At 36.3% G+C, this 21220-nt stretch overlaps 1 long non-coding RNA gene across 1 annotated transcript; it reads right to left on the bottom strand.

Annotated features, from left to right (window-relative positions):
- Window positions 1–12874: 12874 nt before the first annotated feature.
- Window positions 12875–13764, bottom strand: LOC121206639 (uncharacterized). Its single transcript, XR_005901720.1, has 3 exons — window positions 13641–13764; window positions 13275–13383; window positions 12875–13184 (listed from the first exon to the last, which is right to left on the bottom strand). It is a non-coding gene; the product is annotated as an uncharacterized lncRNA (long non-coding RNA).
- Window positions 13765–21220: the final 7456 nt, after the last annotated feature.

Genomic DNA, 21220 nt, shown 5'->3' with positions numbered 1-21220 from the left:
AACCGCATCCGTAACAGGCCCTGCTAGTAGACTTGCCCCAACATTCACCTAGGTGTCGTCTTCCACATTGGGGACATTCAGGTTTCTCATGACGATTATTGCCCACACTAGCTACCGAAGTAGCTCGGGAGCCCGTCGATGGTCTTGCCCTGATGGAAATTCCCGCAGTCGCCCTCGACTTATTAATGTCCTCCCTGAACTTCTTTACAGCTGAGAACGGAGCTTTACCCGTCGATCTTTTACGATAATCTCTAGCTTCAAATTCAGCCTTCCTCTTCTCCTTTCCAAGTTCTTCCGCCTTGCAGGCTCGTTCGACTAGTGTTACGAATTCTTTTATTTCCAAAATACCCATTAGTAGCTTTAAATCTTCATTCAATCCTTCCTCGAATCTTTTGCACATAGCAACCTCATCAGCTACACACTCCCGGGCATACCTACTGAGTCTTACGAATTCATGTTCGTATTCAGATACAGTCATACGGCCTTGCTTGAGTTCCAAGAACTCCTTACGCTTCTGATCAATGAACCGTTGGCTAATAAATTTCTTTCGGAATTCCGTTTGAAAGAAGTCCCAAGTTACTCGCTCGTTCGGGACTATGGAAATCAAGGTCCTCCACCAATAGTAGGCTGAGTCTCGCAACAAAGATACAGCATATTTTAGACATTCGTCGGGTGTGCATGACAATTCATCGATCACCCGAATGGTGTTATCAAGCAAGAACTCGGCCCTTTCGGCATCATCAGTTACTATGGCCTTGAACTCCTCGGCCCCACGCTTCCTAATCAAGTCTACAGGTGGCTTACTCAGCCTCACAGGATCAGCGACTGATGGCATTACAGGCTCTTGGGGTGGATTATTCAAATTTGGGAATTGTTGGACAGCCGGGTTGGTTCGGGCATATTGCGCGACCCACTCATTCATCATGGTAAAGAAGGCTTGTTTAGCCCCCTCACCTTGATTATTCGCAGATGACTGAGGTTCAACAGGCGGCGTCCCTTGTGCAGGAGCAGCCGCTACGCTCTCAACGTCATCCGCTAGGGTTCTTTCTTCACCGGGGTCCATTTACTAATCAAAACAAAAACATTTCAACCGTCGGAAGTCATCACACATTTAAACATTAACATTCGGCATGTAAAGCTAGACTCATACGCGCTATGGTAGTCCTAGAACCGACTAAACCATAGCTCTAATACCAATCAAATGTAACACCCCGAACCCGAAACCGACACCGGAGTCGAACACGAGGTGTTAACTGACTTTAACCCCTTATAAAATTTATTTTCCAGACACTGCCCAATCTGTGTACTAGTCGTTTTAAAAATCATATCTTGAGTTTCGTAACTCGAAAATCAATTTCGTGATTTTTCCCATCTATGTATTTTTTTCTAGAATTTTTGGTCGGGCCAATTAGTACAGTTTATTAGTCAAAGTCTCCCATATTGCAGGGGTCGACTACACTGACCTTTGCCCATTACGACTTGGATATCTCCCCGCACGGGACTTCAATACTGATGCCGTTTGTTTCTATGAAAACTAGACTCAGAGAAGAATCTGTACATATATGGTACGACCCCTAATTATCTCTGGTTAATTTATAATGAATTTCCAAATTCGGAGCAGGGAATCCAGAAACCGTTCTGGCCCTGTCCCACAAAAATCTGATTATCTCTTAATATACTGCCCATATGATCTTTTCGTTACTTCCTCATGAAAACAGACTCATCGAGCTTCGATTACATAATTTATTCATCAATTAATTCCACTCCTACTATTTTTAGTGATTTTTTCAATCTCATGACACTGCTGCTGCCAGCATCTGTTACGAAAGTAACTAGGTCCATTTCATGCCTACCCTTGATCCAACTCAATCGAACATTCGTGCCATTTTCGCATGGCTTAAAGTTTACATGCCAAAGTTCAAACACAACATAATAGCTTATACATGCCAAAATGTTCTTCTAAGCCAACTAAGAAGAAAGTACCAAAACTTGCTATCCGGTGTGATGACTTCGATGACGGCCTGACCCCGCAAAAATAGATGAGTCCAAGCAACCTATAATGGGTGACAAGGAAACACCGAGTGAGTTTATAACTCAGTAAGTCATAAGCAATGCACTACCATCCATCAATAACATTATCACAAGAGGAAACAAAATGGAACGAGACAATTTACTCCATCCATACCGAACCATACCATAGTTCCTCCAACCTATCGATTCAGTTTCATATCAATTCATGCATTCACATTCCATATACTCATCAATAGGACATTGAGGCATTTTCATAAATCAATTTATTTTCGTTACAATCAAACGACTAAACGGCCTTTCACCCATCCTACGATAAATTTTATGTACGTGACTTCAAGTATATTTGTCACATAGGTTCAAACTTACCGAGCTCAACACCAAGTATAAGCATAGCACCTATTAGCCATGTACTCAAGACACTTACCCGATCCGCTGTCCGCGATCGACTCAATAGTGTCGCACACATAGTTTCCATAATGATTCACGAATGTATATTGAGTCCGCACACTCAGTGCTATATAATCAACTCGCACACTTAGTGCTACGTAATCAAATCGCACACTTAGTGCTACATAGTCAAACTCGCACACTTAGTGCCGCATGGTCAATTCGCACACTTAGTGCATCATATTCATTTCGCACACTTAGTGCAACATAGTCAAATCGCACACTTAGTGCTGTACAATTTAATCCCGCGCACTTAGCGCCAATCTCATGGTCATAAATGGTTATACCCGCACGTTTAGTGCCGAGATCAACAACTCAGTACATCTTACCTCTTTTCTTTTCATTCAACAATTTCATCATCACATACGTACATGCATATATATATATATGTATATTTATTCATTCCATTCAGCATCAATACATAAACATTATGACCATTTGAAATAATACCAACTACATGCTTAATGACTTACCTCGTGTTGGGTAAGACGGTTCCAACTCGGCTACTCGATGACCTTTTCTTTGCCTTTGCTCGATTACCTCCTTTAACTCCTTGAGCTTAATCAATAATTTAACTAGTTTAACCACCTTGCCAAATATTTACAATCCAATTTCACATGTATATGTATGTTAGTATATTCGGCTAATAACCTCATGCAACTACCATATCATCAAAATCTAATCACCCATGCACATGCATTAGGTAAGTTACCTTTGCTAATTTTAAACCCAACATCACACAAGCTCTCAAGGGATGGCCGAATGCTTCTTTTGTTACCCAACTAATCATTCGACAATTTCATCCCCTTTGCCACCCTTTTATGCCTAATTATCTAAATCAAGATAAGATCATCAACATGCCTAACCATAGCCGAATGTGCAACATTAATCTATCACCTCTATCTCTTAAATACTATCAAGTTCATTTACTTCTAATTTCTTAAGTTCCACATCTTAATGCCCATTATACATAATCAAATTTAACATCATCTATATATTTACTCATATGGCCGAATATACATACCCCCATATAATATCATTTTCATTCCATTTAACACTTAATTTCCACCACATAATCACTTGGCCGATTTTGCTAGCATACAAGCCTATGACCGAATGTCCTTGACCTCTAGTCACCTAGATTTTTATTCTTTAAGCCTCATCCAACTCATATTTTTCATTGACAACCTCCTTAACTTCAATTTATTCACATCTTTAATCATGCTACATTCGACCATTATTTAACAATAATTCATGCATCCTTTTTATTAAACACTCAAAATCAACCATCTTCATACCTCATCACCAAAGACATCAAAATACCAACCAAGAATGTAACATTCATGGCCGAATATCATCTCCATCAATTAACAAAATTTGAACCATGGCTAGGTAGATTTTCACTTACAACTTAAAATATACATGAATCTCAAAGAATAATATCAAACATACCTTAGTCTAGCAAACCAACATAGCCGATTTTCTCAAGCTTTTTCCCCTTCCTTTCTTTCCTCTATTCGGCCAAGGATGTTCAAGAATGAACACTTTTTTTTTCTCTCTTCAATTCACGGCAACAAGGGGGTGAGACCATGTTATTTTTTTCCATCACCCTTCCTTTCATTATTTAATTATCATGCTTATTATTTTATTTTCCTTACCATACATCACTAACACAACATGTTGGTGACATGTTTCCACCCATAGCATGGCCGGCCACTACATATTAGGGAGGGGGAATTTGACATGCAAGTCCCTTTTTTCTTCCACATGCACTAATAGGTCCTCATGCATTGACCTATCACATTTTAAAATTTTCTCATATAAGTCCTATTGACTAAATTCACATGCAATCGACTAAATCGAAGCTTGAAATTTTCACACATTCATGATTACATATTCTAGACAATAAACATCACATTCAAACCTTTCGGTGACTCGGTTTAGCGGTCCCGAAACCACTTCCCAACTAGGGTTAATTTTGGGCTGTCACATTACATCCTAGGAAAATTACCATTTTGCCCCTAACTTTTCCATAAATTCTCATTTTGTTCCTAGGCTCGAAAAATGAAATTTGTGCAATTTACTCCCTATTCCAAGCCTAACCAAAATTCCATCACAAAATTTACAACACAAGTATTCATAGAATTTTTCATCAAATTTCACAACTTTACATTTTTGTCCCTAAATCATGTTTTCATCAAAAATCACTTTGTAAAAGTTGTTTATCTATCAACAATCTTTCATTTTCTACCATAAATTTCAAATTTACAGCATATACATCCATGACCCATTTTCCATACTTTGATAACTTCTCAAATTGATTCTCCAAATAGATAGATTAAGTTATCCCGGTTACAAAAATATCAAAATTACTAAAAATGGGACAAGAAAACTTACCCAATTTGGCCAAGAAAGCTTGTTTTCTCTTTGCTAGGGTGGGAAAGAAGATTATATAAATGGTTTTTATTTCTATTTAATTAATTTATCATCTTTAATCATTTTGATTTCCAATTAGTCCTTAGCCTTTTTCTAATTTTCCATGGATGAATCCTCAAAAATATCTCCTAACTTTTTACTAATGGCCTAATTGCCATATAAGGACCTCAAGTTTTGAATTCCATAGCTATTTAATCCTTCTAGCTATTAGAATTCAATTTTTGCATTTTGTGCGATCTGGTCCTTCTCGTAATTAAGCACATAATCGATAAATTTTTCATATCAAAATTTTCACGTGACATTTCTATCATATTATGGACCATATAATAAAATAAAAATAAATTTTATTTTCTGCTTGAATTTGTTGTCCCAAAACCACTATTCTGATTTCACCTAAATTTGGGTTGTTACAACTCTCCCCCCTTAAGGAATTTTCGTCCTCGAAAATTTTACTAGTAAAGAGATTCAGACATTACTTTCTCATAGTTTCCTTTAGTTCCTAGGTAGCTCCCTTTATATCATGTCATTGTCAGAAAACTTTTACTAAAACTACCTTTTTAGTTCTCAATTTTTCTCTTGAAGTGTTAAAATTTCAATTAATCTCTCGTTGTAAGTTGTGCCAGGCTGAATTTAACATTTATCAAAGTAATAACAGATGATGGGTCTGATCGATACTGTCATAACACATATACTCATATAAAAATTGAGAATTCTATAGAGCTTTGATAATAATACTTATAAACACGCAACAGGTCCAATTCTTTTCAATAATCTTATATGACCCGATAAAACCACAGACCTGATTTGCCTTTACGGCCAAACCGGGGAACTTTCTTCCATGGTAAAACTTTCAAAAATATTTTATCGCCAATCTAATTTCATTTTAGATTCACATCGAATTTCTAGTGATCAAATACTGCTTTTAAACTATATCAGGCCATTTTCATCTTTTTTCAGTTTCAATGACTCAAAGCTTCTACATGTATCTTTTTCTCACTAAACTCCGTCCAAAACACCGGAGTTTTATATTTTTGACCATATAAAGCCTCGTACAGTAAAAAATTTATACTTGATTGTTAACTGTTATAAGAAGCAAATTCAGCCAGAGGCAAATGCTTTTCCCAGTTACCTTCAAATTCAAGTACACAACATTGAAGCACATCTTCCAAATTCTGAATGATATGTTCAAATTTATCATTCATTTGAAAATGAAATACAGTACTAAAATGTAACCGTATACCTAGAGTTTCTTGTAACTTATTTCAGAATTTCAATTTAAACTGTAGATCTCTATCAGTTAGCAGAAACTAGCACATCATATAATTTGACAATCTCAAAAATAGATAATTCAAGCAATCTATCAAGTGTGAAATCCACTCATTCCAGAATAGAATGTGCAGGCTTCGTCAAACAATTGACAATTACTCAAATAGTATCTTTCTTTTTCATAGACAGGGATAATCCTGATATAATATTCATGGTAATTTTGTCCCATTTCCATTTCGGTACTTTCATTGACTATACCTATCTTGAAAGTATCATCTCTATCTTGCTGATACATCCAACATTTAAATATAGATTCAAAAATACCACATTTCATTACAGGCTACCAATACATCTTTTTCAAATTGTTGTGCACCTTATCATTTCTCAGATAAATAGACATAGTACCACTATGATCATTCATGTAAAATTTTCTATAAAACTTCCAAGTTCTTCAGTACACAGGCTCTATCTCGGAATAACAAATAATCATCAAATAGGTTAAAACCATAATACTATAATAGATCTAACGTTTCCAAAATATAAATGAAATAATACCTCAACCTCAATAATATTTTTCAAATAAAAGAGGAAAACCAAGGGTGGCTCCAATATCAACCAGTGCAATAATATAGTTTCTATAATCTGTGTTCCATATTACAAAATTCCCATGCTCAAGTTAGAATTCATAACAGTAGTAAGTATAGTTACCACTGACCAATGAATATCTTTCACAGATAAACTATGTTTGAATAATAAAGAGGTTGATGATATCTCAGAGAAAATTCAGAAGAGTAATATCACGTATACTCAGTAGAAACAACTATGACAAAGACTATAATTTTGCATATTTGCAATTCAAGGCTTCAATCAGTAGAAGTAGAAAATGATATCATATGAATCTTATCATCCAATCTTATGTCAATCATGATTAATTAGAAAGCCCCAGTAAGATAGAGCAAAGCTGCTCGTGAATCAACCAAACTTATAGTAATTCCATCTAATATAATTAGCCAGCTTTCAAATATGATAAATATTGTATCTGAACATGAACAATTTCATATGCCTCTGAGAATAACAGAACTTATAGAGTACCCAAAAGATATTACTATAATATCCCTGATTATATAATAGCTACATTCAAATAACTGTGCAATTTCATCACTATTCCACTGACTAATAAAGTCATCAATAATCTTACATTATTCAGTTCACTGAAAAAGTCAATTCGGAAGAACTTTCAGCTAATCCGTTCTGTAAATATCATATATGGATAAGTTGTTTACTCATGAATAACTTCTTCCTTAACAATGCATCATATATTCAGAATAATCCTCAGAAAAATCTGATATCTCTTTTAATACTGTCTTTACTTATTAACCCATTCTTAATTTTGACTACATTATTAATCATTTAGCCTTTGAACTCTTCTTTCACACTTATGAACTTAATCAATATAAATCTTGTAAATTTCATTGTATAAAATTGTACTGGTGAGGGTGTGTAGATCATAAGCCTCAAAATTTAACTTTCATATATATACTCATATAACATGACATTTATCATTCTCATGTACTATACAACATTTATCTGTACCTTTTCAAATTTTTTCATCATAAGTAACATTTTTCTCAGATACTTGAGTATCTCTTTTGGAACCATCGAAATTAGCTCGATTGGAAAGCATCTTTGTCTATTTGTTAAATAATTTTCATCAGAGTCGGGAGATATCACACCATCACAGTTTATATAATGGCATGTATTTCTAGACTCCATATACGCTATGTTCAGTCCGAGAAACTGAGTAAACCATAGCTCTGATACCACTAAATGTAACACCACAAACTCTTATCCGTCGCCAGAACAGGGTTACGGAGCATTACCAGAATTTTTCAGAACATTTTTTAGATAATTCTTATAAATTACTATTCATTAACCGAGATCATTTAAAATGTCCCTTAATTGGACCCTCAGGCCCAATACGAGCATTATAATCGACTTAGGACTTAATTGGGAACTCTAAATTCTTTTACGAAATTTTAAAAACTTTCCAAGGTGAAAGGCTCACACGCCCGTGTGGTCCAAGGGACACGCCCGTGTGACCCTGGGACACACCCGTGCTGGAGCCCGTGTTTGACCCCGTGTAACTCTCTAACTTGTGCACACAGCCATGACACATGCCCGTGTGCTAGGCCGTATGGTTAATTGATTCCTTTCGAAATTAGGTGCAGGTTTCACACGGCCAAGACACACGCCCGTGTTCTAGGTCGTGTAGCACACACGGTTGAGACATACGCCCGTATCTCTGCCCATGTGCTCACTTCTGAGCATTGTATTTTCTTGAAATTAAGGTGCAAGGGACAACAGCCTAACCACACGCCCATGTACCATGCCGCGTGTCACACACGGTCTAGACACACGCCCGTGTGTCTACCTATAACAGCCCGTTTTAGGTCAAATCAAAATAGTAGTTTCAAGACCACAAATCTGATAAATTATTTTAATAAGGTTTACTGCATGATAGATAAATTATGTAAAAGTTTCGTAAAGAAATTTTATGTTTAAATGCTTAATTCGGTAAAAAGGATTAAATCGCGTAACGCGTAAAAGTTGAGTTCTACTGTTTAAAAGTATTAAATAGCTATGGTTTCTTAATATGGAAGTCCTTATTATGTAATTAGTCTATTTATAATGTAAGTGGACAATCTTTGACATGTTATAAGTGGCTTTCTAATGTTTTATTAAAGGTTAATATAGTAAATTAGTAAATAAGGTTAATTTTAATTAAGCAAATTGTATCATCTTCTTCCATTATCTCTTCATCACTGAAATTAAAGAAAGAAAATAGCCATTGAAGGGTTTAAGGTTTGACCAAGCTATTTGTGCTCATGTAGGTACTATTTTTGCTCGATTTTTTTTATGATTTCTATGTTTTTGAGCTCATTGCAGCTTAATCTAGCAAGCCCATACCTTCTTTTTTTAAACTTTTACAGATTTTAAATGATGCCATTATTGAATACTTGAGTTCTTTGATGTTTAATGATAGATTATGGAAGTTTGATGATAGTTTTACAAAGTTTTATAAAGTGATTTTTGATAAAAATATCAAATAGGGATTAAATTGTGAAAATGTTAAATGTGGTAGTTAAAAGTGTAAAATAATGAAAGATATGGGTTGCTAGGAGTAAATATTAAATTCAGCTAGGCTTGGGTTGGTACTGAATTGTATGAATTTGCAATTTTATGTGATAAGGACTAAATTGTCAAAAACTAAAAAGTATAGGGGTAAATGTGTAAATTTCCAAAAATTATGTATTAAGGGCTAAATTGAAGTAATTGAATACTAAATGTACTGAATTTGATAAAATATAGATCAAGATAAGCCGAGATTGATTTTAGATTGGGGAAAAGGAAAGATCGATGAATAGCTGATAGTTTTATCTGAAAATACGAGGTAAGTTCGTCTAATTAGAATTGAACTTTTCTATACTTGTAATTATTGAAATGAATATATATATTTGAAGTACTTGAAGTATAAATGATTGAATGATTTAATGTATATGTTACCAAGCCCTATTTGAATCGTATGAATTCATTGGATACGAGTGACATAATACCAAGATTACTGTTTTGGTCAAGCTCCTGCATTTGTTGGGGACTCACCATAGTTCGTAAGAGCTTACTGATATATCAGCTCGAAAGAGGTTACTATTTTTAGCTCATTGGAACTTACCATTTCGGCTCAAAAGAGCTTACTGTTCATCAGCTCAGAAGGAGGTTACCGATAATGGCTCGAAAGAGCATATACGTTAATGGATTGATAGATTATTGATGATGTTCACTGAGTATCCTATGAAGTTCTAATAAGTTAAACGGGCCTAAATACTGTTTATACGGATAAGTTATGGATTATAAATATTACTAATGTTATATATATGATATGTGAATTTCTGAATGATGCAAAGTGTTGTATTAATGGATGGATTCATGTAATTGTCAAATGACTAACATGTGATGGATACTTGTGATTAGGTGTTGGTTAATTGAATTGTTGGCATTTTAATGTTGCTTTGATTATGTATGAACGATAAGTTTAATTCTAAATTATACGGGCTTACTAAGCTAAAAAGCTTACTCTGTTTTTTTTTCTATGTTTTTGTAAGACCGCTTACCCATAACCGTCGCCGGAATAGGTTAAGAAGCATTACCTGACTTGTAACTAAATTCAGAACAATCATATGTCCAATTTCATCTCATTTCAATAAAAATTATTCATTCACATTCAATAAGTACTTAAGTCAAGCATACAAAGCTTTAATCATACATTTCGACTAAATCGTAACATATTAAAAATTTCATAAACTTAGAAAATTTTCAACCTTTCAAGTGTCACACACCCATGTGAACAGGCCTTGTGCCTCGCACGACCAGTAGACACGCTCGTGTTTTAAACCGAGTGAAAACAGGGTAGACATACTGACTTGCACAACACAGCCAGAGACACACTCATGTGCCTTGGCCATGATCGAAACTGACTTGGGTTACACAGTCGATCACATGCCCTTGTGCTAAGCCGTGTGTCATATAGGGGTATACTGACTTATGTCACACGGTCAAGCACATGCCCGTTTGTGAATCCGTGTGACACACACGGCCAATAGACACGCTCGTATGTCTAAGCTGTTTTAAACCTGTAGGGTATACTGACTTAATTTTTAGGGTACCCTAGGGGACACACGGCCGTGCATCGTGACCATGTGTCGCACACGGCTGAGACACATGCCTGTGTCCCCACCCGTGTGGACAAAAATAGGCTATTTACAAATCCAATTTGCCACCCTAAAAACACAACATTCACAAGCATAATTAACCATATTTCATAACCCAATTGGCAAACATTTCATAACCATTTCATATACAATATATACCAATTCAACTTGTTATTCAATTACCTATTTAATACCATGTAATATCCATTCATCTAACAAGTGCATATCAATAACTTACTTACATATTTTCATTCGAACATTACCATACCAAAACATACCATCTTTAAGCACATATATGCAATCAAAACATGATACTAAAATAAGCAAAATCACATGGCTTAACTTATATACAAAATCATTCTCAAATCATGATACCAAAACATAACTACTTTTGTCAAACTAGCCTATACATGCCATATTTACATAAATTCACAAGATCAAAATACCAATTGGAAATTGGATAGTGTAACGTGCAACTCCGACTTGTCCAAAACGAGCGAGCAACGAGCCTCTATAAAACATAGAAAAAAATAAAATAAGCTTTATAGCTTAGTAAGGCCGTATAATTCAGAATTAAACTTACCATTTATACAAAATCAACCAATAAATAAAATGCCAACAATTCAATTTAACCATCACCTATTCACACATAGTCATCACATGTTAGTCATTTATCATAAACATAAACCACTCATTAATACAATACTTTGTATTATTCCAAAATTCAGATATCATACATATAACATTAATATCACTTATAACTCGTAACTTATCCCTATAAACAGTATTTAGGCTCGTTGAACCTATTAGTGTAACATCCTGATTTTCGGGTTTTTCGCGATTCTTGATATTTTAAGTAAGTTTCTAAAATTTGGTATGTGATTATGGAATTAAAAATTTGGGTATGTAAATGGGCTTATGGAAGGCCCATGAGTTGGCCAAAACCCGATAGATTTTTTTAAATTTTGGACTTAGGAGTTAGGGGTTCTGGCGAGGTGCCCTTATATAAAGTTGTGGGTAAAGTGTACCACAAAAAGAGCCTTGGTAAAGTTGCAAGGGTGACGCCACTAAGCTCCAAAAAAAAAGTGGCATGTGGAGCATAGAGGAAGACCTGGGTTCGATTCCCTGGAATGGCAAAGGTAGTGTTATTTTTATGCTTGTGCATGCTAGAGTTTAAAGCTGGATGGAACTCTATGGGAGAGAGTTTAAGATAGTCAGGGTGCGTTTGGTTCGCTGTATTGGATTAGAGGTGTATTGGATTAGAAGTGTATTGGATTAGAGGTGTATTAGATTAGAGGTGTAATAGCAAATCAACTGTTTGGTTGAATGTAATGGAATAGAGGCGTAATAGTAATATTGTGTTTGGTTGAATGGAATAGAGGTGTAATAGCATAGTGGAAAAAACTAAAATGACTAGAATACCCTTAGCATAAATTTGTTTTGGTAAATGATTATTGTTATTGTTATTTAAATTTTAATAAGATTATTATTATCAATAATAAATATTTTAATCATATTTAAACATAATTATTATTAAACATATTTTAATTAAAATATATAATTTAATAAAATTCTTAATAATTACCAGAAATTTGTTTTGGTAAATTATTATTGTTATTGTTATTTAAATTTTGATAAGATTATTAATATGAATAATAAATAATTTCATCATATTTAAACATAATTATTATTAAATATATTATACTTAAAATATATAATTTAATAAAATTCTTAATAATTAATATTCTTATATGAATTTACTCAAATCATAATATATTATATGATACTATAAAAGATAATTTGAAATAATTAATATTAAATATATTTTAATTAAAATATATGATTTAATAAAATTTAAAATAATTATAACTAATAAAATTTAATAAGTAAGAATTGAACTCTAAAAAATAAAAAAAAACATAACCATATCGAATTATCATCAAGAACTCGATTGAATTTACAACAATTCTGAATTAAACGGAAGTACTGCCTCAATATCTCACTTCAACTAAAAATATAAAGCAAGCATTCAATAGAAGAAATTCAAGCCGATACAATATCTCTTTCACCCTGCTCTCAACTCCAATTGGCCTTCCATGAAACCGATTCTTCACTTCAAACAAAATAGCTCACCAATCTAGCAGGAAAACGAATACTATCCAAAGTTGCCATTGAAAATAACCTCCAACTTCATGTGTCCATTCCACAAGTTAAGGGAAAAAGCAATCTCTACCAATTCTGGATTTATATGCTGCATTGATAAATTAGGAAATAAAAGGCCATGAGGTAAGGTTGCTAAAAAATCACAATGAATCAAAAGTAATTTACCTCTCCAGGAAGGCTAAATTGCCAAGAGCACATGTTTCCTCTAAAGCACCAAAAACCAGAAGGCATATTTGTTGACAAGTTGCAGTACTGCCCCAAGATCTTAGTTCAACTACAATATAAAGCAAGCATTCAGTAGAAGAAATCAAAAGCTTACTTGTTCCTCGTTTTCAGCAGAAGGGAATCTCTACTTACTCTGCCTATGTCATGAGCACCAATACCAAAAATTAAACAATGAAGCTGAATGATGTCCATCACTGATCCTATGAATTAAAACAATCAATGCAATCAGCTAAATTCAGAAAAACAATTCAGAAAAACAATTACATGACAATGAAACATGAAATAGTATAAGAACAATTTTATTACCATAATCCAAGTTTTGGTTAGTTCCCATTGCAACGGTAACTCTTTTTCCAGGCCCAAGTGCTTGATCAACCACAACATTCTGCATAAAGAACCATGAAATAGCCCAAACCAGTTCATAAGTAATATATCAATATCACACTCCTTAGTATACAAATTTAATCTGAACAAGAGAATATATATATATAAGTTTTAAGTCATGTTTGAGCTTTCTGAATGCAAAATAGGAAACTACAACTTTGTACAAGAAAATAATTCAGAGCAAATATGATCCTTCCCATTGCCAGCTTTATATGAAAATCTTTTTAGTGCTTGATACTATAAAAAAAATTAGGGCAATGCCAATAATTGAACATCATGAAATTAGCAACTAAGAATTAATAAATGTTCATCAACAGACTTAATTTCTTTCCATTTATAACTTCTATGCTCAAAAAGAAGTTTGAGCCAAAAGTACGAAAGAAAAAAGACAATAACCGTAAGCCATTAACAACTTCAAGGGGCAAACAAGAAGATTTTCAGGATAATATAGCCATTAAGGACCATTATGTGGTCAAATAAGTTGATAGCTATCATTAAAATTTGCCTATTAAGGTTAAAATTTTCCGCTTGATTAAAAAGAAAAGAAATTATGCAGTCAGCAAGTTAAAGTGAGTCACACTCACTCAAGAACAGACATACCTTATCTAAACCTACATCGACCACTATTCCCACAGAGCTTGTGTGTTTTTCCTCAAGTGTGACACCTATAAAGTTATCGCAACAAATGAAGTCAGCCAAAGATTCAATTCAGGCTCACCATTGATCAAGCATGTCTTCTAGTAGGCAACAGATTGCTAAGATTCCCCATAGAAACTGCACCCAAGTTCCTAACAATTTGGAACCTAACCTAACCTTATCATTTCTTTATAAAAGCCTGTAACCTCAGTTTCCAATCAATTCCTCATACAAATTACATCCAAGCTCTTTACATTTAAAAAGCATATCAATTTATCTGTCCGCATCTATCCTTCCTACAATTCACCTTTTAACAATTATAGACCTAGTAAGAAATCTATAATAATCACAAAAGGCAGCAGCCAAACTTTACCTTCCCGGTAGGGAGCCCACTCATGCTTACGCAGATGATGTGGAGCATCAAGTGGAGGTAACATCTCAAATTTCAGCATAATAGATGGCCTAAAACAATAATTAGACCATTAAACAAATAAGAAATTAGGTTAAAAAAACTCATTGATCCGAAAAATAGTAGCAGCACGAGAAATTTGACTCGCCAACTGAAAGAAAAAGGAGAAATTAAATGAAAATTTGTAACATAGGGTAGAAAGAGTGAAGAGAAACAGAGGGATTTTCCATTACTCGAGTGGCGAGCTCGAGAGACTGAGCGTTGTCGACGATAGAACCAGCGATGGCTACGGTGACAGTGGGGATATCGTCGGCTTTTTTGGTTTCACCGTTGGTTTCTTTCTACTGTGACAGTGATTCGAATCTGCTAACCTAGAATTAAGCTAAAGACACTACAAGGCAGCCATTGAAACTAATTACAGAGAGGAAAAGAGAGTTAGAAAAGAAAAGAAAAGAAAAGAGAGAGTTGAAACTCATTACAGTGATTCCATTCCTTTACCTTTCAGTTGCAGTAACCTGGAGACTGGTTGAGAAGAAGAAGGTCGACTGGTTGAGAAGGCAATCAAAAGAGTGGCAGAGCGAAAAAGAAAAGAAAGGAAACGGAGGGAACAAATCGGCAGCAAAGAGGCGTAATGGACTGGGAGGAAATCGGTAGAAAACAAAAGCAAAGAAATAAGGAAGGAAATCGGATGAAGGAACAGAAGAGAAACAAGGGGATGGGGGGAGGGCAAATCAGGGAGGTGATGCTCAATCGGTAGCTAATCTGGGCAAAGAGGGGGAATAGAAATCGGTGGTTTTCACCGATTAAGAAGGTAATGGATTAGGTGCGTTTTACCAATACATCAAACCAAACGACGTGTTATACCCGGATTAGGTGGGGCCCACCGATTAGGGGTGTATTGGCTATGCCAATACACCAAACCAAACAAGCTGTCAAGATGCATGGATTAAGGAGGGATAAGGGGAGAGATTTTAGGGATTTGAGAAAGGGATAGAGCCTAGCCGATTTGAAGGGATTAGAGAGGGGATTTCGGCAGAGGGGTATTAGGTTAGCAATTTCGGCATTAGGGTCTTAGCTGTGCCGTTTTCTCTTTTGTTTTAGTTTTTCTCTTCTTTCTTCTTCCCTAGCTGAATCTACCATATTTCCTCTCATCTCTTCTCCCTTTTCTTTTTCAAAAACCAGCCCATTACTTTCCTCTACTCATTTATTATTTCTTTCCTTAATCTCTACTTCTGCCAAAATACCGCAAAAGCTGAAATCAGTGAAGATAGGGGGTGCCGATTCTTTGTGACCAGCAACCTTTTCCTTACTTTTCAATTGTTGGCATTCAATTCCTTTAGCTTTTAGGCATCCAAATTCAAGAGGAGTAAGACGGTGGTAAGTACTCGAACTCTAAACAATTCCTAGAGTAACTTTTGGCCAAAAGCCGAAACCCCTCTAGTTTAGGGAGGTGGCCGAATATGGGTATAGGCCTTATGGGGTCTTCTTTTAATATTTTTGTGGTTTATTTAGTGGAGGAGCAGCAAGGTGTAGTGTCGACTTGGAGTAGCTTGGATCTCCGGAGTGGCTAGACCTAGTCATCAATCGCGACAAAGGTAAGATTCTTAAGGCCATTATGGATGGTGGCCGAATGTGTAAGTATTAATATTAGATGATTTTTGGTTTAGTTCAATTATGGGAAGCTGATTATTAACGATGGATTATAGGAGAAATCGTGTAGGAGATCTCGTCGAGGAATATCGCCAAACAGGTGTGTAACGAACCCTTTTCATAAGCTTAAAGCGATAAATGCTGAAAAGCCGAAATGCTAAAATTCTGGCATTTCGAGGACTCGTGAGCAAGCGAACGCTCATTAGTTAGTTAGATTCGTTAAGATGATGATCTGGAACATTGGAACGGTAAGAACGTGATTTTTGGCATTCACGGTAAGTTGGGCCTCGAGGGGCTGCAATAGGGCCCAATAGGCTTTTGCGCCCATTTGGGTAAAATTTGTAGAAAATGAAAATCTATTAAATTGCATGTTAAGACTGTTAATACTGTTATGGATATAGGCTAAATGGGTCTAGATGACGAAATTGGCTAAGTAGGGCCCATTAGGGGTTTTAGGCCCAATAACTCGATTTCGTTAAAAAAATGGGCCAGAATCACTGTTTGCACCCATGAATTGTTAGTAACCGTTAATGAACATGGAAACCCTAATTTTTGGTAAAATTACAAGATTACCCTTATAACATGAAAATGATCGTTTTGCCCCTAGGTAAAAATGACTATTATACCCCTAGGGTTTATGTATGATTTTAATACATGGGATTTTGATAAACATGGTTTGTATGATATGCACATGATGTATTCATAAATGCATTGGGTTGGGTTTTTATATGAATGGAGGAAGTGAAAAAGGGCTTATGCCCCAGTTATTAAAGGGCTTATGCCCCAGTTATCAAAATGGCTTATGCCCTAGTTATCAAAAGGGCTTACGCCCCAGTTATTAAAGGGCTTATGCCCCAGTTATAAAAAGGGCTTTTGCCCCAGCTATTAAAAGAGGCAAGGCTTCCAGTTATATGATAAAGCAACTAAGCTGCCAGTGGAGAGTTATGGCGGGGTGGGTCGAGTTAATCCCCACATGGTGTGTTGGTTGGTACAGGTGGAGAGTAGCGGATGGTGGGTTAAGTAGTCTCCCCAATTGGTCTTGCATTCTTTCATTGACATTATATGTGATATTGAAATGGGCCTATGGGCCATACCATTTACAGTAAAGGCTTCGGCCCAGTAATATGAAATTTGAAAAGGCTTCGGCCCAGTGTTATGAAATATGAAATATGAAAAGGGCTATGGCCCAGTACATGTTTGAGATTGGATTTGGGCTTAGACCCAACAGGTTGTTATTGTTTTGGGCTCTAAAAGGGGCTTGTTGCACACTGAGTTTCCAAACTCGCCCCTTTCTTTAACCTTGCAGGTGAGCCTTGATGTGGGGAATTGGGCCGGAGGGGATTCAGAGTGGCCACGGTGATCGCTTTTGGACCTTTAAATAAGCGTTGGTTTTCATTTAATTTCCTTTAATTATTATTTATTTTTGGGTTGTAATAAGGCCATTTTTAACTTTTCTTTTATTTCTTCTCGGGATTATTTTATTTTTAATAACTTCAAACGTGGTTGATAGTTGTTCAAATGGGCTAGACTTAGGACGTGTTTTCAAAGTGATACTTGTTTTCAAAATATCTCAACACCATGATTAATCGATTTATCAAAGACGTCCACTTAAACAAATTTAAACTCGATATAACAAAGTGTGGCTATGGTTGTGGGCATGTCTAGGATTGGATCCAATCAAAGAGCTTGGTACTTAAGCAGCCTTCATGGCTCACCTCCTCTATCTCGGATACCTACCTGGTGCCCAGCTTCTATACTTTGTTAACTCAACAAAATATATAGTTTTTAAAACACTAAAATGGAACGTGGGTTTTCAACTCCAACGTGGCACGTCAGATTCGGCCATAACGTCTAGGCCGGGTTTGGGGTGTTACATTTAGTGGTATTAGAGCCAGGTTGTAACAACTCGGCTATGGATCGGGTCCAAAAATTTTTCGAAAGTTTAGGCCTAAGAAGGGTATTTTTGGAAATGGTTTTTGAAAAGTTCATTTTAAAGATGTTTTGCGGAGAATATATGTTAAAAAAGGTTTCATTTTTCCTATTTTAAATCAAGAGTTCAAAATAAAGGGAGTTTTCAAATCAAAGTTTTCAAATTTCTATTTTCGGTGATCAAAAACATGGTTTTCAAGTTCTAAATGGATTGGAGAAAGAAGTGGCGCACTGAATCCCAGGCACCAAGTCTGTAAGTATATTTTCTTTACGATATATGATAATGATATGATATTATGAATAGTGTTGAGACTCTACTATGATGCTGTAGATAGGGTTAAACTGTGAAACGGTAGAAACGAGACTGTAGCTAGACTACGACGATACGAAAACAATTCTTGAACTGCTACATTTCCGTAAGACATTTTTCTTAATAAACAGTGGAACATTATACTAATTTCATAAAATTCGTAAATCAGATAAGTCGATATGAGTACAAGAGGAGTTCGTGGACGAGGCCCGGACGTGGTCGCGGAAGGGTGCAAGCTGAATCTTCATCCTCAGGGCATCGGCCAGCTGAAGAGGCATTTGTGCCACCAGCAACGGAGACTGGGTCCTATGATCGGGCTGCGGGGGATGACGCTTTGTCCCAAGCCATGTTAAGGGTATTAGAAAGAGTTGCTCGAGCTAGTACTGGGACAGTGAATAGGGGGTCTATATCGGAGCGACTCCGGGCCAACGGGGTAGAAGTATTTAAGGGTGTATCTGAGTAGCCCCAAATGTGGTAGAATATTGGCTAGAGGCAACAGAATGGATCATGGACGATCTAGACTGCTCAGTGGAGAAAAAGCTGAAAGGAGCTGTGTCGCTGTTATGTGATGAGGCATACCGATGGTGGATCACCATAAGGGAGAGTACCCCAATTGAGCAAGTAACTTGGGAATTTTTCAAAACTGCTTTTAAAGGGAGGTATGATGGGGCAAGCTATGTGGATGCTCGTCGGAAGGAATTCTTGAATCTGACTCAGGGTGATAAGACTGTAGGAGAGTATGAGGCAGAATTTTTGAGGCTGAGTCGATATGCTAGTGGGATAGTGGCAACTGAATATGAGCGCAGTGTCCGATTTGAGGATGGTCTCGGCGATGAGCTTAGGATATTGATAGTCCATAGAGGGAGCGTGGTTTTGCTGCATTGGTAGAGAAGGCTAAGATAGCTGAGGAGGTGAAGCTAACTGAGCGACAGAATCGTGAGAAGGATCGACCCAGATTTAAGAGGGCTTTTAGACCTTCAAGTGCCACGAATTGAAATGTTAAAAGAGCAAGGATGGAGGAACCGATTCGAGCAGTTCCAGTAAATACTTATAGACCGCAGGCTTGCAGGGACTGTGGTAAGGTGCATATGGGGGAGTGCTGGAAACGAACTGGAGCATGTTTTCGATGTGGGTCTAAGAAGCATAAGTTCAGAGAGAGTCCTCGAAGGATAGCTCAGGAGCTAGCTGTAGAGCAAAGGGATGTCCAACCACGACGAGGAGGACCACTACCACAGAGGGGTCGTGGGCAAGGTAGAGGTGGAAATGGTAATGGACGAGGACGTGGGGCACCTGGCAGAGGTGCTGGACACGCTGAAGCTCTACAACTGGCGTTGGTTTATGCTGCACGACGTCGTGAGGAGGGTGACGCTCCTGATGTTATAACTGGTATGTTCTTCATTCACAGCATGCCTTACACTGCTTTGATTGATGTGGGTTCCACTCACTCGTATGTTGCTTGTGATGTATCTGGGGCTTTGGATGTGCTTCCTGAGGAGACTGTGAGTGGGGTATTGGTGATAAGCCCATTGGGACATTTGGTTAAGGTAGATAAACTTTTTAGGGAAGTACCGTTAATGACACAAGATAAAATTTTTGAAGGAGACTTGATGGAGCTGCCCTTTGGGGATTTTGATCTTATCTTGGGCGTGGACTGGTTAGCTAAGCACAAGGCGACGTTGGATTGTGCTGCAAAGAGGATGGTACTACGAACTGCTGAAGATGAGGAGATAATGGTCATAGGGGAACGAAGGGATTTGTAATATCCTGAATTAGGGCTTAATCGGAATAGTGGTTTCGTGACCACAAATCTGAGATAGATATAATTATTTTACAATGATTTTGAGGTTTATGATATGATTGCATGATTGTGTGAAAATTTCGTGATGAAATTCTATGCCTAAAGTGCTTAAATTGAAAGTAGGGACTAAATCGAATAAGTTGCAAAACTTGCATTCTAGAAGTTTTTAGTATAAAATTGTTTTGGAATATTAATGAGGAGGTCTTAAATAGAAATTTGACCAATTTTAAGTTCATGGACAAAATTAGGACATGGAAGGAATTTTTGGAAAGTTTAGTAGTAAGGGTATTTTGGTCATTTAGTTATTAAAATGAATTAAAAACAAAATTAAAAGCCAATTTTTGTCCATCTTCCTCATTAGGCCAAAATTTCAAGGGTTCTCCATAGCTAGGGTTTGTTTCAAGCTTCCAAGCTCCATAGTAAGTGATTCCAAGCCCTGTTTTTAATGTTCTTTACGTTTTTAGAATCCCGGAAGCTCGATTAAGATTATGCTAGCAATAATTCAACCTAGGGTTTATATTTGGAAAAATACCCATATGTGAAATTTTTGTATTTTGATGTTTTATGATAGAATATGGGGTTTTAAATTATGTTAGATAACTTGTGCTACTCGGTTTTTAGTGAAAACGAGTAAAAGGGCTTAATCGGCAAAAATACCTAATAGTCACAAGTATATGTTAGAGAGAGAATTTGATGTTGCCATAGAAGGGAAAAGTGATCAGCATGTTATAAAACATAAGAATAAGGAATAAAGTTTAATTCCCGAGCCT

This window comes from Gossypium hirsutum, chromosome A09 (genome assembly GCF_007990345.1).
Source record: "Gossypium hirsutum isolate 1008001.06 chromosome A09, Gossypium_hirsutum_v2.1, whole genome shotgun sequence".
Taxonomy (NCBI): Eukaryota; Viridiplantae; Streptophyta; class Magnoliopsida; order Malvales; family Malvaceae; genus Gossypium; species Gossypium hirsutum.
Note: the sequence above shows the minus strand (reverse complement) of the source record. Positions and strands in the feature narration are given on the sequence as shown.